Consider the following 14,218-nt stretch of genomic DNA (forward strand, 5'->3'; position numbering starts at 1 on the left):
TGGCACCGCAAAACTCCGGTGCAGAAACCACCACGCGCGCGGGGTTTGCAATAATTCGCGACCCGACCCGGGTGACTGCAGAACGGATCACTGACTCTATCGACACACGCCGCTGAAAATGAAACGTAATATCACACTAAACTACTACCATTTCAGCGCGATTTCGCGAAGTCATAGCCAGTTTCACTGGCTGTTGCCGTGGTCTCTCTTGGTGCCTGCCTGCCTGCCTAAAAGCATAAGCATGTTGTGTCCAACAACAAACGTCGTAAGTGCCAAACTCCACCACGGCACCGACGACGAAAAGGACACTGCATGATGCCGCTGGAGGAAAGGTAAGAAACAGCACCGATGCGACCTGCTGCAGTCGTGGAGAACCTCGGAATGCGATCCTCTCCCCGCTGAATGCGAATCCCGAGAGAATTTCGTTCTCTCCAAGCGAAGCGGGCCACTCTTGGACTGATCCGTAAACCGGAGATTCAATGGCGGCGTGGAGGCCACCGGAAACGGGGGGTCCGCACAGGTACATAAGAAGCATGTTGCTGTGTATATAAAGTTTCACACATCCACATTCCCGTCATGATGTTGTGCAAATACTTTCAAACTTGATCACGGTTCGACAAATCCGCGCTGCCTTTTTCCACAACTCCGAAACTTCGCTTCTCCGCTGAAACTCATGTCGTTGACACCTGGTTGATCAGAAGCATTGAATTGAAATAAATCATGTCAAACGTTCCTGGGCTGGATCGGAGGTTTGTTACAGCTAATTGAAAACAAGCTAGTTGCCAAAACTTAGCTTGTGAGCGCAATGCTTTCTTAAAATTCAAAATGAGAAGTATTTAGATCAAACAAACGTCTTTTGAAATGATAAAATACGTTCAACGTGTATAAATCAACTATTTACACAACCGTCCAACATCGCAGCATCCCAAACGATCCATGTCTTGGCCTTCTTAAAGATTTTCTTTCAAATTAATGGTCATCTTGCGCTTCGGCTGCTTCCACTAGATAAACATTTCCAGCGCCGTATATATCCACCCGGCACGTCTCCGATCCAAATGTCAATTCTGGAAGATAAATACATACAAAAGCAAAAGAAAAAAATTACACTTGCTCACGATATTCAAATCAAACCAAGGAAAAAACAGGCAAAACAGCTCCGCATGCTATGCAAACGACGATGACAACTTCAGAGGAATCCACCATCAGCAGCAGCACAACGAGCTCTCGCGCGTCTCTCATCACTAATACAGCTCACTGAGCACGCGAAATGATGTCGTCTCCGGCAATACCACCAGCCAGCAGGCAGCAGCCGGCCGTCAAGAGACGCGCATCAAGCAAGCGTACGCACCAGAGCAGCATGCTTTGACGGACGGGTGGCGAACACACAGAGACGGACGACGAACGCAACGACGATGGATAAACTGTCACCCGTATCTGCTGCTCTCGCGTATTTGCCTGCCTGCCTGCCTGCGTATGCTTATGCATGTCATCATTGACAGATAGGAGGAGCAATTCAAATGACTACCCATTAATAATCGACTGCCGCTTTACTACATACACATGCAAATTAAAGCAACTCTCGTAAGAGTTCCATACTTTCTCGCTCTCCTACTTCTAAACAACTCACACCACCAACTTCCACGAAAGGGTTTCACTAACACCGTCACACACAGCACCAAGCTGTCAAACGAAGGCCTATGTGTTTGTACGATAATGCAAAAACTGCTTCTTTTCCACACATCCATACGTTTCAGTTTGTTGTGATGATGTGTTGCACCGAGCGGAAGCATAATTAAACCCTACGGTTTCAAAGTGAAGTGCCAATAGAAACTAGTGATCTATTAAGTGTACGTCCCGGTTGTAAACAACAAGTAGGTACCAAACACATGATACTTAGCATTAGTGTTGCTCTATACGTTACTAGAACTGATATTTCAATACGTAAACAAACAACAGATGTTGACTATCAATTTTCACGAAACAGGTTTGAAAATTAGTTAAAAGATAGAAAACTCCACTACCCCCGGCTTACTTGACTTTTATTTTAACAAATGGACCAATCGAAATCCTGTTGGAAAAGCGTTTTCCGCACTAAAAATCGCAAAACAAATTTGTAAGAAAACATAACCTCACATTCCAACCTGGTTCTGTTCCGAATCGCCTTCCCCGTTTCGGTGTATTAGTGTAACATCACCAATCCATCACATCATCGGGCGTCGTAAACGCATTTGCAGTGCAGCCTGGCTGCACTTCATCGATTACCTGCAGCCGCAACAGCATTGTAGATGGCAGCACGCGACGGTACCGCGCGGCAGCAGATTGCAGTTTCGTTCGTATACTTCGTATCGCACACACGGCGCGCATAAGTTGGTGCACTTTCGATGATGATTCGAAATGCTTCGCTTCTCTTATTTGCCGACGGCTCTCACACATTTCTGGTCTCGTGTTGTTGTTATTCTGTTCTGTTTGGTTATTTTCACGGACGGATACTACACTGCATGCACATTTAGCGACGGTGTGTTTTTACGTACCGCCCTTTTAAAAGGTGTGGCCTGCTAATAGTTTTGGTCTTGCTGTTGTTATTTTTGTTGTTGCTGTTGTTGTTCTTGTCATTGGCGGGCTTTGATGCTGCTGATGTTGGTCCATCAGGGCTAAGTTGTCGATATGCGAGAAACGTACACCAGCAGCGGGCCTGAGCCAGGTTCGCTCTCGCTCTGCTGCGTTCGCTTGTCCCTCACCGACCGGACCGACCGCTCTGTTGACGAGCGGTTGAGCCGATGTTATTGCAGCCGTTGCCTGCCATTGTCATTTGTAATAGATCAAATAATTGACAGGCAGTCGTGTTATTATTTATGCGGAACGGTTATGGCTGATGGATAAATACGTGCCATGTGTGGGTAGATGGAAGATTATGGAAGAACAGGAACAAAGATGGTTGATGTGGAAGTTTTGTTTTCGTATTTTTTTGATTTGGGATTAAAGTAAGTTTAATATTAACTTATGAGGAACGATAACGGATATTTTCGTAACTAAAAGGAAAATTAAGAAAAAACTATGTTATAACAGAACTTGGGTTTTATGATTTCCATCACATCGAGACCATTAGTATTATTTTTGTTATTTGCAATCTGACGCAGTTGACAACTATTGTAATTGAACTTTGCTTATATTTACTGTGTAATTTGTATGTTACAAATTTGCACCGCTTTGTGCATCCAGACGATGCACCAGCTAAAAAACTGCTCAGCAGTACCTTAGGGTAGCAGTTTGGGTCCTTTACTGTTTTCACTGTCCATAAATGACTTATGTCGACTAATGCCACCTGACACAAGATAATTTTATGTTGACTCACGACCCTATACAGTGGGATTTCGAATTTGGCATGGTTCGATTTTGACATGCCTCTATTTTGGTAACAAAGGTATTCGTTTTTGCCAACACAAAAGATTTCACTTACAAAAATATGCTTAAATATCAGTCTGTTTTCGCATACATGCTTTAAATGACGATAAAATTATGCCCACAGTGTGTTCATGAAAAAAAGTTTGCGGTTACAGAATGTTTCGAGCAATAATATTTTTATTGCCGTAGAACTACGTCTTACCGCAGGCTGGTGAAAACTTATTTGCACCGGACGGATAGCTCTTGGCGAACTTTTTAAACATAAAGTGGTTGCAATATTTGATTAAAAGTATTTAGTCAATTTCTAACGCCTTTACATTGAATTTTTTCATATCAAAAAAGGGTCTCGATTTTGGCACGGTTTCGATTTTTGATAGGCGACACGCATTTGTTGCAAAATTTGAAGTCCTACTGTACAATCATGCGTACTATAGAGGACTGCCTGAGATTGCAAAGAACTGATCAACACATTTGCAAATGTAAAAGCTCAGACACAATGCATTCAGTTTTTAATACGTTGCGTAAATTTTACAGAAAGTCCATGAAAAACTGTCAAACTTCCGCAAAGTATTAAATCCGTATGCATTGTGTCTGGGCCTTTGTCTTCCGCAAAAAAGCAAACACGGATCTATGACTACTAAATCCGTTACCAGAATCTGATTAATCGATCGCACCGATACTGGAAGCAAGTTGGGTTGTATGAGATTCGCAGTTTTAGTTCCAAGCCCAATCTTCAATGCCCATCTTTCTGTCGTTGTTCAAGTGAAGTGACTCCGATCAACGACCAAGGGCCCTTCTCCACAGTATACAGGAATGAAGCGTTGTTGGATGGTCTCAATACGTGCAGACCATCCAACAACGCTTCATTCCTGTATACTGTGGAGAAGGGCCCTTGATCGTTGATCGGAGTCACTTCCCTTGAACAACGACAGAAAGATGGGCATTGTTACAACAAATGATAAAATTCTAGCAGAAATATAATAAATATTATATATTATGGCTATCCAGCTATACTTCCGTCTGCCCAAGTGCATTATATATCCCATATCAACGACGCTAATCACTTTTGTGATTTATAACACGGTGTATCAATTGGAACCTGCATCAACCACTTCGCCATGTGTGTGTTATTTACAATAGTCGAATGGTGAATTTAATTTTTGACATTTTGTCACTGTAAAATTATGTACTGTTTTGCAGTATTTCGTAATTTGTATAGTAATGATGCTTTGCACTGTATTTGTATCGCTGTCAGTTTTTCGAAAAATGAAAAAAAAATGTCTCCTGAACAATAACGCCTCGAATTGATTTTGCGCAAGCCCCTGGAAAATCCTGAAGTCTCTCACTGGGGCATCGGAAAACAATTCGGAATCGTGCATCCAATGGTGAGTTTAAACGTTACTACGAAACTCAGAGCATCGGATGTTCAATTAGTGATCAAGATCAGAAGCGTATCGTGAAAGCGTTAAACGTAATCCCAATGCTTCGGTCACGGATGTGGGTGGCCAAAAAGTTGATACTGACGAATCCTCATTGCGTCATCATGGATGATGAGACTTACGACAAGGCGAACTTCCGGCAGCTTCCGGGCTACTGTTCTTCCCCGCCCAGCACAAATTTGATGTCCTGGAGAAAGTAAAAAAGCAGAAACTTTCAAAGTTTACCAAGAAATACGTGATTTAGCAAGCGGACTGCGCCGTACGTGACTACCGGGACTGTAAATGGGCAGAGCTACCTCAAGGAGTGTCTACAGAAGCGTCTGCTTCCTCTGTTGAAGCAACATGAGGTCCCTACGATCTTCTGACCGGATCTAGCTTCGTGGCACTATTCAAAGAATGTCATGAAGTGGTACGAAGCCACTTTGTACCCAAGGACATGAACCTTACCCAACGCACCGGAACTAAGACCCATCGGAAAATACTGAGCTGTTATGAAACAGGCACTACGGAAGCATCCCAAGGAGGTCAAAATCTGAAATGAAATTTGCTCTAATTTGGAACAACATACTTTATTCGACTTTAATTCCAATTGAATTAGAAACTGGACTTCAAATTGTACTCGTGGTTACCCCGTAAATATCTTTTAGCAAATTCGGAATCGTAAAAAGTCTAATAAAGTGTGCATAATACGATTTTCTACACAGAATTGAGTATCAGTGCGACGACAGAACCAGTCGCACTCAATCGGATAACGCGATCACCTTTGTATATTAAGGATGCAATCCACTTCGATAACAGCTCTTTGGCATCTGTGATTCTTTCTGGTAAGGGTAAGCGGGGCAAGACCGCCCGGCTAAGCAAAACCACCTGTATAAAAAAAAAGTTGTAGCTCAATTTCTAATTTATCTGCTTTAAATGAACAATTGAACTATTACCTACATGTAAAAAATAAAAACATAAATATCTGTAATGATTTTCTATTTTTTATTGCGATTTGGAAACACGTCCAAAAAATAGAGTATTTTTTCCATGCGGGGTGAAACACGCCCACTAACGGGGTAAAACCGCCATAGCGTATAACTTTAACAATATTCAACCGATTTTAATGAAACTGGTGGCATTGGATTCATGAATTTATCTAATTTAAACAAACTGAATCAGTTTGCTATCAAACAATACATGGATCCCCGAGATTCGCAAGTTCGAAAGAGTGTCCGGCAACCACTCGTATTGGAAGAATATCAGTAATATAGGTACCAGCAGTCTTGAAATTGATACCATGTAGTTTCCTTAGACAACAAGATGGATCGGGTTAGGCATCCTGGAGTCAATCTTTAAGGACTAGAGAGGATCTAAGATAAAATATAACAATATGGGTATTAAAGTTCCTGCAATTGATCCGGTAGGTCATTTTTTGACATTTCAAATTGTTCTGATTGATAAAGCAGATACATATTACTTTTCCATTGCTAAGATAATTTGCTATATTTTCATAAAAAATATGTTTATTCCATGTTATTTGTTCCAAGAGGGAGGAATTATTAAAAAAAGCTATATCCGAGAAAACAAGAAAATGTCCATAGCGCTCGCAGGGAAAATTGGCGATTTAGATTTTTCCAAACAGTCTACCAGCTATAAACTAAGCACATTTATATTGTTTTATGTAAATCTGAGATTCTTTAGTCCAAACTATGCAATTATTTTAAAAATCTCCTTATCGCACTAGCATTATACACCACGGTCTTGCGCCGTTCGTTGTGGGCGGTTTTACCCCCAAATGACCGATTTACACATTTCACTATTTATTTCAACAAAACTGCATGAACAGTTACCTAATTTAGGTACTGTCGGATGAAGACAGGATCAGAGAAGCGATGTGGGTTGGATTTACTAAAAGTTTTAACGTTTTGAATAAAATAAACCCTAAGTTCTGCGGGAACAAAGTTATAAAAAACGAAACGATTATAACGAAAAATCTATTTTTATTTATTTCTCCGATGGTTTATACGATATTGCTGTACAAGGTATTGTAAAATATTGCGTACGCATTCAGTAATATGACTGTCATCAACATTTAACACCAATTTGAGCAAGGCCCTGTAAAACCATGGTGGGCGGTTTTACCCCGGCGGGCGTTGTTACCCCGTTTACCCTTAATCAGTTTTAGAATGCCTTTGTTGTACAGTAGGATTTCAAATTTGGCAACAAATGCGTGTCGCCTATGTTGCCAAAATCGCAACCGTGCCAAAATCGAGATCCTTTTTCGATATGAAAAAATTTAATGTAAATGCTTTAGGAATTAACTAAATATCATTAATCAACGAATGCAACCATTTTATGTTTGAAAAGTCCGCCAAGAGCTATCCGTCCGGTGCGAATAAGTTATTGACACCCTACGGTAAGACGTAGTCCTACGGCAATAAAAATGTTGTTCGAAACCACATAACTTTTTTTCTTGATTATACTGAGGGCATCATTTTTTGGTCATTTAAAGCATGTATGCAGAAACTGATTGATCTTCATGCTTATTTTTGGAAGTGAAATATCTTGTATTGCCAAAAACGAATACTTTTTTTTGCCAAAATCGAGGCATGCCAAAATCAAACCATGCCAAATTCAAAATCCAACTGTATAACCCCTTAAAACACTGTTGCAAGATTACAATTGCCAATAGTGCTGAAACAACAACCGTGCTAAAAACCAGCCCATATTTCCTAAAGCCAAACGATACATTACTTTGACTTTGATAATCTGTTGTTAACAATAACAAAACCCACAAAGTATGTTCCATTTGAATTCGGCTACACAAAATGGATCATATTGCAAAAAATAAAAGGATAAACGTACAAAGTCGGTATCGGGTTATGAATATTGTTAAACCAGACTGACTGAAGTTTTTTGGAGCGTCTTAGTAGGATACGAAACCTGGAAATTAAATAAAAAAGAAAACTTATCCACTTTAATTCCTCTATGTATGTTTTATTCTTGACAGTTACGTATTTCGCCTACGACTTGCAAGAGTTCGAAAACAGACACTGAGGAAGCCTGCAAGTCGTAGGCGAAATACGTATCTGTCATTAATAAAACAAACATAGAGGAATTAAATTGGATAAGTTTTCTTTTTTATTTGATGTCCAGGTAAACCAGACTGATTTCTCAGTCTGACACTTATTACTGTTACAAAACTGATATCGATTTGTAGATTATTTTTTACAGGGAAAATACTACACAAATAGATGGTGATGGGTGAATGACCAACTGGTTGAAACCACATTAAAAGAAATAAATAATATTACACAAATAATTTGTTAGATTTTCGAATGAATATTTGCACATTTCGTACATTAGTGCCCATTATTTCTTTGGCAGTTGTAGGTGCTGTCAACAGGGTTGCCACATGCACAGATTATTCTGTGTTTAACAGATATTTGAAAGAAATCGCCTGTACAGAATCTGTATGCACAGAATACAGATTTTCGCTAAATTACACAGATTAAACAGATTTTTGAGCTTTTACATGTGAGTGAAAGAGACGGAAATAGTCAGCAAAATGACTGTCTATCTCTTTCACTCTCATTGTTTTGCATTGGACAGATTTTTGCACAGATATTTTTCCTCGTCGTAAAGATTGTCAGATTTTTCCAACCAAAAACGCAGAATTATATGTGGCATCCCTGGCTGTCAACCATATTTGCTACCACCACTTCTCCAAAACATATCGTATTTTCTTTATTTTGCCACGTTTCTTCAATTTATGCTTGATGATTGCCGATAACGGAAAACGCCCATACATCTATCCATACATTCGACATTTATCTGCTTATAAGAACTTACCATAGGAACAATACATTTTAAAATTGAAAGAATTGACTCAAAAAATTCAATCGATGGTCATTGAGCTCAATGGCTTTGTGGCACTTTTAACGGTCCAATTTTCGATAACCCTGTGCAGCATGTAGGTTTAACATAGCCACATAAATGGTGACCAACAACAGATAAACTAAAACTATCACCTGCACGCAAGGCCACATCGACACTCATCGGCAAATGGTACCACATTCATTTAGAAAATAAATTCATTCAAAAATTACTTTCGGTAAATGCTAATGGTCGGTCACTTTCGTATCTAGTTCACGATCGCACCATGATAGCTGGGTGCGCCGAGTAACGGTATTTTACGCTACTTCCATCCATGATCATTCGCCGAAACGAGAACGAGACGAGACAAGAGCATGTTGCACGCACATTATACAAAAATGATTTCGATGATTGCCGGCTTTTGCAATCAATTAGGTAAGGGTTTTGTCATATTTCTGATTCTGAAACAACCGTTGTCGTACAAAAAAAGTCACCATACCATGTCACCATTTGCATACCAAAATTGGAAAAATTTTACATCTTCTGAGAAGTTTTAGAACATAAGTTACAAAAAAAATATGAGAATTGTGATTTAAAATTGATAAAGCAGCTTATAATTTCAATTTCAATTTGCTAGATTTTGACAAATGAAATTCAGTGCCAATGAAAGATTGAAAAATGTCATATTTTCATTTTGTTCATGTTCATTTTGTCCCAGACTGTAAATTATTTATCAAAAACAAATCAATAAAATAAAATAAAACATACCCACATTTCGCGGTCGATCCATCGTAAAGTTACGGAAAAGTGTAACTATCGTTTAACAGGAACCTCACGAACAGAAACGTAGGCAGACACATTTTGAAATCACTTTTTTTAGCTCCTGCCGAAACTACTATCTTAATCATAGTGAGATAGCAATCAGACTGGGAAGCAATACCAACTACTTCCCGCAACACAACACACTTTAAACACATAGGCTTAACACTTAAAAACATTTTCACAATATTTTAATAACAAATCTAATTTTCTTCCAATTAACACATGGGGCATGGCACATTACAGCCGAAACCAACACGGTCAACACGAGTAGCGAACTGATACAAACGTAATCCGCCGCGCTGCACGATATCACCAGTGCGATCCGAACCCGAAGCAAAGCCAATACCAACTGACCGATTGATCGACCGTTGGTTTAGGCAAAATTCTTGCCAAGCTCGGTTTGCTGGTTGATCGTGTACACCGATTAACGGTACTTTACTGTTCCACCGGCGATGACACTCCTCGTGTAGAAGGTGGTACAAAGAATGTACATGCAATGATTCTAGTTGACGGATGAACAGCACGATCATGAATGAATTCTAGTTCGTGGACGGTTGATATAACATATGGAAAGTAGATAACTTTTGGCTTGTGTAGGGTGATATATGGATTCGTCTACTCGGCCGTATTTGTCTACTTTCCCGATACCATGCGGTATCGAATTCCGTACAGCTTCGAAATCCGTACACCTAATAGAATTTGCTTGATTATATGTATTAAAACAGTCTAAATGCAAAATATCAGTAACAGGTACAGCCCCATTTTTTATTAGCATTATGTCGATGTCAAAATTAAGGCAAAAGGTTATAAAATACAATTAATATAAATCAAACTGCAAATGTCTGTCGGTTTTTCTTGCCCATTTGCAGTGTCGTTAGCAATTTGCTAAGAAAATCACTTTCAATAAAATCAAGTGTAAAGCGTAGGGGAAGGGCGGTAAAGACGGACACTGCGGGAAAGACGGACACTGCGGGAAAGACGGACACTTGTCATATTTCATAAACAATAATTTTTTGAAGCAAATCAATGATGGGAAATGTTTCTATAGATTGAATTAACACTTTTGAAATAAACTGCCGATTTTTAACAGCGTAGCTGACAAATTCATAAGCAAAACAAAGAAAAAATGCGTATATACGCTAACCGATGTACCGTGAACGTACCATATTCTGCGCAGCTCCTAATTCTGCGCATTTTTCTTTATATATGTATTTTTCAACATTGTGCATAACTATGGCCATTGTGTTATTTTTTTATAAATCTCTGTTGAATATTACACCATTATTCACAAAAGGCCCATAATATTTGACAGCGAAATAAATTAAAGTGAAACTGAAAGTATTTTATATGTCAGAAAACAACGTCGTTAGCGCCAACGCTAAAACTGTCCTTCTAGAAAATTAACAAAATTATGATCGAAATTCTTTGCAATGATCAAATTACCCAGCTTAATTAGAAAGAATAATTGGTTTTAGTCATGTTTTAGGCAAAAAGAGTGATTGCATGCCTTGTTTTCGTTGAAAAAATGCGATGCAGTAGTGCGCAGATTTGGGCACAGATTTTTTATTCATGTTCCAAATTCTGCGCAGTAATGTATCCTATGAAGAAATCGCGAAAAAATACGCAACTTCTCCCAAATGGCTGAGGTATAGAGTCATAGAAATTCAAGTAGAACCTTTAACTTGTATTGATTGGAATCCTGTGTTACGGCTCGGGGTCCGAACCTACGAACGCCAATTCATGGAACCATGTCTTCTGATTTTTTTTGACAGTCGAACTTCATTGAGCTGTCAGGGAGTGGTTTCTATATGAAAACACAATTGTTAATATTAGTCTAAATTATAATGTTCAGTATAGAGAAAACCCGAATGAACTCGCCCTTCACGTTATCGACAATAAAATATTTAAAATAAGCCAATCCAAATGATAATAATGTTCCTGTGCCACCTGGACAGCACAAGAAGGCCAGATCATGGATTTAATCATGGTAATGGCTAATGTCGGATTTTTGATGTGCTTTCAGCGTATAAAGACATAAACTACATGGTATGAATGTTTATTGTTACTTTTTAGGTGCGCAGAATTAGGAACAAACATGCGCAGAATTAGGAACATGGGCAAGAGAGTGCGCAGAATTAGGCACCGTGGATAAGTTTACAAAACGAAAAATATACTCAATTGTTGGTCGACTTTTAATTCCCATGTTTTTTACCATATATTATAGACCGTAGCACTACATGTTGCTGCTATCAACGTTATCAATTTAACTCTAGAATACTTATAATAGCGGAGGAATCATAAAAATGTCTTAACTGCGCAGAATATGGTACGTTCACGGTAATTTTGTGCGTGAAGAAAATAGCTGGTAAATCGTTAAAAAACAACATATTCATGCTAAACCGACGACATTGCGTTAGTTTGATCTTTCACTGAATATCCATTGGAAACCTAGTGAATTTTTGAATATTCAGTAAAAAGTTATTGAAGTTTGAAAAAATGGTATCCAAGTCGGGAAAGACGGACACCCAACGGTAGGGAAAGACGGACACACAGATTTTAAACAAAATGGGTTCACAACAACGCCCAACAACGATTTAACATTGCAAATACTTCCATATTATATATGTAAAAGTAACCAGAAGTCATATAACAGTTGGAATGAGCCAACTTTTAGAAACGATTAATTCGTCACCAATTAAAATATTGAAGGGAACCATTCTATTTTCTCGCTCAAAGGGGGGATCGGGAAGGAGGTTTCCCAAACCAATTCTTTCCTAAATACATTATGAAATATGTTAATTTTTCTTAATACTGATAATTCAACGACGCGTGACACCTTTTTGCGAGTGTCCGTCTTTCCCATATCAAGTGTCCGTCTTTCCCGCCCATGCGCAGAAACTCTGATTTATACATGATGTTTATAATATTAAAAAATGCATAAATTTTGGAAGAAATTTTCCAGCACACGTTGTAACTTTATTAGACAGAGACTTAAAGGTTCAGTTTATACGAAAATTGGGATCAATACAGTTATATTTGAGTAGATATTGAGTCTTTACCTTAAGGTGTCCGTCTTTACCGCCCTTCCCCTACTTGACGTGATTTTCCTGTTTCAAATCCCGAAAATAGATTTGAAAGATAGATTATTATCGTTGTACAGTTATATTTTATTCATTATAGCATTGAAATAATATTTATTCGTCTTATTTAGTACTGCACGGATTTTGAATCATTTTTACTAGTTGAATCTAAATCCGTACACCAGTGCAGTATCCTTAGTTAACCAACTTTATTCCATGTTTTGAAAAGAAAATAGAAAGGACTAAAGCTAAACACATGTCGGTATACTAGAATATTTTTTTATTTTTTTTTTATTTTTTTTTATAATATGGCATTTCTAATGATATAGTTCTGGTCACTACGATAAGAGCAACCATTTTGAATCGGTACTCACGAAATAACGGAGTCCCTTTCTGTAAGTTTTTAGTTTTCCGTATAATAAAAAAAGTTTGTTTTAAATCCCAATATTTCCTGAGGTATAAGCAAAAGAATGTAAGAGGATTTGGCACAAACGAGGTTTACAAAATAGAGGTGAGGTCTAATCGACACCAAACTTGATATTTTAACTTTTCGACCACAAATGAACAATTTGGTTTAAATACGAAAATATTGATTCCAGTGTAGAGACTGCGCCTGTAAATGACTCTTAGATGAGTAGCACTGAAACACAATACGTCGATTATGAAGAAAAGCATATTTTATCAAGCAGTCAGTCAAATAAACAAAAACGACATAGCAATTAACTTTTAGCTTATTAAGATCAAGCATGCACGGTTTTAGATTCATGAGTATTAGAGGCGTTAGTTAATTTTAAACGTGGTGTACGGATTTTGAATCAGACATGAAAAAGTGTACGGATTTCGAAGCAAAAGTTGTACATTTTGTCTTCGATTTTTTATAACTAAGAGTAATTTTAGCTTCCTGTGATTCCAAATAATGTTAAAATAAGTAACATACTGCCAAAAGAAAATGTGATGAATTGCATATTACAATTCCATAATTTTATATTGACCATTCTAAATTGTCTAGTTCTTAGGTGTACGGATTTCGATTCGACACGGTATAGAGAGGAAAATTTTTTTTCCTATTCCTACTTTTTGCTATTAATAGCATAAACCAACTTTGATGCGAATTGCATTCAAACTAATACTTGGTACATATTAACACTAGATATATGTACCAGCATTTTAAATATACCTATTTATACCAAAACCAGCCAAAATGACTGGTATGAATTAGTGGTTATTAAAAAGCAAAAGCCTGGGTGCTACATTCCGTTATCGAAACTTGACCTTCTGTTTTTATACGACAGACTTCGCAGCCAGCTGTTAGTGAACAGGTGTTAGTGGGCAGGGCCAGTTCCTACGATCCTATTGACTCTAACAGCCTCTCCCAGTCGAGATTCGAACATATGACGACTGGCTTATTAGGCAAGCGTCATACCTCAAAGCCAACTGGGAGGCAAATGGTTCTTTAATTAATCCCCCTAAAAGTAAGACAGAAAATTTATTTTTTAAGCAGTAAGAGATAAAACAAAACAATGTTCTACAAAATTTTTTGAAAGATTATTATAAAGAACTTTTCCAAAGAAAGTAACCTTCTAGCTATTATAGTTGTGGAGATAAAAAATAACTTTA

The 14,218-nt window shown here is 38.2% G+C and overlaps 1 protein-coding gene across 1 annotated transcript in view; it reads left to right on the forward strand.

Annotated features, from left to right (window-relative positions):
* Nucleotides 1-1,825: 1,825 nt before the first annotated feature.
* The window catches only part of LOC128740678 (zinc finger protein 91), a 143,921-nt gene continuing 131,528 nt past the window's right edge, over nucleotides 1,826-14,218 (forward strand). Inside the window, exon 1 of the mRNA XM_053836240.1 lies at nucleotides 1,826-1,871. The gene's annotated coding sequence lies outside the window, so the exon portion shown is untranslated. The remainder of the gene's footprint in view (nucleotides 1,872-14,218) is intronic.

This window comes from Sabethes cyaneus, chromosome 3 (genome assembly GCF_943734655.1).
Source record: "Sabethes cyaneus chromosome 3, idSabCyanKW18_F2, whole genome shotgun sequence".
NCBI classification, from domain to species: Eukaryota; Metazoa; Arthropoda; class Insecta; order Diptera; family Culicidae; genus Sabethes; species Sabethes cyaneus.